Raw genomic sequence first — 4,257 nt, forward strand, 5'->3', positions numbered from 1 at the left:
ATGCAGCTCAATATTGGAATACCAAGTACAAATAAAAAAAAAAATAAACCAAGGGCTTATCTATCAGAGTAGCACAGCAGACTGGTTTGGGGCCAGTGAGGTGAATTGAGAGAACCTCTCCAAACGGACCATCCTAAGTGGACCTTTGAAGGAGCAGATGGGAATTATTTGGCTGAAGCCAGTAGGATGAGTATCAAAGTGAGGAGTTCAGACTACATAAGAACAAGAAAGGCAGGAGGCTGAGTGGGGATGGGGCAGTTCTCCAGGGCTGGAGCAAAGCACAGCTGACCCACCCTGACTGGTGTCTGCAGATGTTGTACAAGCAGTGCTTAAGTTTACAGTGGCTTGCTGGTAACCTGGGTAGCCGGGGAAAATATCACAGTATAGTTCGCAGGTTGTGTCATAATCTCCCAGATACGTCATTTTCAGCCTTGGTTGTGCTTATGGGGCTAAAGGGTGGAGACCTAGATTTATAAGAGCCCAGAGACCAAACCCATTTCCACAAGAAATTGCACAGAGAAGACAAAGGGAAAAACATGGCAACAGGGAAGATGTCAGAGAGATAGGAGGCTGTGCAGAGAGGGCAGCGCAGGCTGCCAGTTGGCCTCTTTTGTTTTGTTTTGTTTTGCTTTGCAGGAGAGAGGGAGATTGGAAGCACCACTGAGAGGAGTCAGAGGAAAGTGTAAGGAGACTTGTAAAAAAAGGTATGCTGGGTGGTATGTGCTGCCTGATCCACTGTTTGTGGGTTCAGGGTTTCAGCAAAGGCCGTAAAGACATTAAGGCTTCCGGAGGAGATTAATGCTAATGCTTCCTTGGACTGTGATCTTGCTGAAATAGACTTTGGAGGAAAGGAAATGAAAAGGCTCCAATTTGTATCTTCCTGGCAGTAAATGTTTCTTATCCAATATCAATTCTCTCCTTTCTTACTTAATAAAACTACAATTTGTTACCCAGACAAAATAGGACCTTTCCTTTGCTCCCTTGCAGCTAGGAGTAGCCATGTGACACAGCTCTGACCACTGAGGTGTCTGCAGGAGCCCCTGGAGGGTTTAGGGGAAAGTCTGGATTTCCTGATATGTACCCAACCCTTGCTTTTTGTCATTTTCTTTTGTCTTCGTCCTGCCTAGAACATGTGATCAGGTGGCGGTCATGAGGATGAAAGTCATACGTGAAGGATGATGGAACAGAGGGACTAAAGGAGTCTGACCTGGACACCCTGATTTCCTGCTATGTGGCGTGAAAAAGAAGCCACAGTCCCATGGATTCTGTTATCAGCCACTGAGTGCAATCCTACCTGATCCCATGGTCCTCACCAAGGCTGTTGTGTGCTTAGGAAATGGAGAATGGCCCCCAAACCACAGCAGCAAAAATGAGTGGAAGGGTTGAGCATTATTTCCAGCCCTTGGTTGCTCTGGTGATTGGTGCCTGGGAGGGGCAGGACCTCCATCCAACAGACTGTACCAGCAGAGTCATAAGAGGTAGGGCTTTGAAGATTCAGCCATGTGTTCTATGGCTAGACTGAAGGCTGAAGGAGGAAGAGGTAGAAGTACATTGCTACCCACCTGCTCCATCCCATGTGCAGACTCCTTCAACCCCCAACCCCAGGCTGTCACCTGCTCCTATATTCATTTTCCCTGAGGTTGGAGGAAAGAGAAAGGAGACAGCAATGGCCAGACTTCCCTGTGGTTTCCAAACTGGTTATTGTGCTCTGCTCAAGTGCTGGCTCCCCGCCCCTCTATACACACACTGGGCCCATGTTCACTGATGCCCATCCTACTCCCCAGTCATTTGCCTAACTAGCTTTTTTTTTTATAGGAAACCTCAGATGCATTGGACTTGGTCAGCAGACTTGAGTTCTATGCCCACGCCAGTCACTGACTGGCCATGACCTGAATTGGACAAGGCATGCCCACTCTAGACTTCAGGTGTTCCTTATCTGGAAAAGGAAAGGAGTGCTTTGACAGTGGTTCCCAGACACCAATTTATAAAGATTTCACTAGTCTGTGGCAAAATAATAATAACAGCTATGAATTATTGGGTATTTCCTTTGTGTGAAGTGATTTTTGTATATTAACTCATTTAATCTCATAACCACCTGGAAAAGTACATATTCTTATTAACACCTTCACATGATAGATGATAAAAATGATCAAACCAAGGCTCAGAGAGTTTAAGTAACTTACCTGAAGGTCTTCAGATGGTAAGTGGTAGAGCCTGGATTTGAACTCAGGTGTCCTGGTCCCAGAGTCCATGTACTAAATCACTACATTACAGCTGCCCATGTGATAAGGAAAGACTAAGGAGGATGACGATGATGTGCACCCATATTGATGCACACACAGACATATAATACAGTATATTTGTGTACTGTTAGTGTAAGTTTAATACTGACTTTCTGGGGAAGGACAGGGATACATATATCCTTTATGTTAAGAGTAAGAGAATAAGTCATATGTTTTACATTGAAAGGTACTTTTCTGAAACAATGACAGAAGATGAGTATTTTATTTGCTCAATTCACAAAATAAAACTTGTTGACAACCAGTTACTTTTTACAGTAGTTTACTTCCAACTTGTAATAGACCGTGAAATTAAGTCGGGAGCCCCTGGGCTAAAGGGTCTTCGAAGTCCTTTCTGGCTTAAACACTGTAAAGCCTTCAACCTCTAGGTGAGGTCACACATTCTTGGAGATGTCCTCCCAGATATCAGGCACACCATCCGGGCCCCCTGGTCAGCCTAGCAGAAGGAGAGCCATCACCCCGAGGGGACCTGTTGGTAACATGCCTGTTTAACACTGCAAGTATTTTGAGCCATAGAGAAACTTTCCTTTCCTGTCCCGCCATGGCCTCAGCTTTAGCTACACACCCCTCTGTACTTGTCTACCTCTTGGGATAAGCATAATATATAGAAAGAATCTTAGATTACTCATTACTTGGTAGAGATATTTTATTTGAAAGCACATCCCAAACATAACCTCCTCCTGCCCAGTCCTAAATCTCAGGCACCAAAGAAGGCCAAGCTCTATCCTGAGTACTATAAGTGAGAAAACCAAAGGCAAAATTATGAACTATCTTGAGGATATCTGTTCAAAGCAATTGTCCTCCACCTTATATGGATTCTCTCGGATCCTGGAGCAGATTAGAAACAACAGGTAGTATTGGGGGCAGTCCATTCGTGCTCTCTTTAAAACCAAGCTGGCAAACTCTTGTTTTGAAACTAACACAGAACAAGCAATTTGAGAGAAGGGAAATTGGTGTAGCCCAATGTTGTCATTTTTTTCTTATTAAGAGTCTCAAAGTCCCTTGTGAAGGAGGGGAACATCCAAACAGTTCGCAGCCAGGGACATTCTTAGGAAGGACAGCGGAAGCCACAGAGCTGCTTCTGCCGTGGGGTCTATATGCCTAAAACTGAGCAAAGAATTCAACTTGGTGGGCTAGACTCTGCCTCAAAAATGAACAAAAACGAAACAAGACTTCAAGTTAGCGTTTGTGGAAAGGAGGAAAAAAACCTCGTCTGCCTTTTTGTCTCACGAACACAGAAACAAACACTAATGAAGGCTCCCAATCTGGCAGAAATCTAAGGAATTAGAGAAAAAGGAACAAAAATAAAAGGACACCAGACCTCCAGTTTCTCAAGCCAGATGTGACCCTGGAAACTGGTGTCATGAGGAAGAAAAACAGCTGTTAGTCATGTGATGATTCAGTGATACAATTATTTCATCATCAAAAGAGGCTTTGATAACTTCACCATTAGCAGTAAGAGTAAAAATAGAAAAAGAGGAAGGAGGAGCTTGATTTCAGCACTAGTCTGATTCATTCACTTTAAAAGACCCAGGCTTGCGGCCTGCACTGGTAATGGAATCTAGCTATTAAAAATGGTTCTATCTGGTGACGAAATTTTAAGAAATGTTGAAGTTGGCAAAGTGGATTGCTTTATTTAGCAAAATATTTTCAGCTATGGTGGTCCACTAAAACACCAAGAAAAAGAACAAAAGAAACAAAAATCTACTGGATAGAGTTTGCATGAAATCCACAATCCTGCAGTTTCAAAGGAGCGGGAATATATTGCAAATCAATGTCGGACATTTGCATTTTTCTGAGCTTTTTGTGGAAGGGAGTGTTGGGGAGGGACTTTCTGCTTTTTTTGGGTGGATCCAGTGAAATGATTGCTGGTCCTGATTAGAGGCCCATGGTTTCAATAATCTAGCATTCTCCCAACTGTGTCTTTAGCCTCTCTTTCTTTCTCTTCGGCCTACAA

At 43.7% G+C, this 4,257-nt stretch overlaps 1 long non-coding RNA gene across 1 annotated transcript; it reads left to right on the top strand.

The window, feature by feature from the left end:
• The first annotated feature begins 475 nt into the window (after positions 1-475).
• On the top strand, positions 476-2,040 carry LOC126939626 (uncharacterized). Its single transcript, XR_007720434.1, has 3 exons — positions 476-704; positions 1,128-1,478; positions 1,816-2,040. It is a non-coding gene; the product is annotated as an uncharacterized LOC126939626 (long non-coding RNA).
• Positions 2,041-4,257: the final 2,217 nt, after the last annotated feature.

Source organism: Macaca thibetana, chromosome 1 (genome assembly GCF_024542745.1).
Source record: "Macaca thibetana thibetana isolate TM-01 chromosome 1, ASM2454274v1, whole genome shotgun sequence".
Classification (NCBI taxonomy): domain Eukaryota; kingdom Metazoa; phylum Chordata; class Mammalia; order Primates; family Cercopithecidae; genus Macaca; species Macaca thibetana.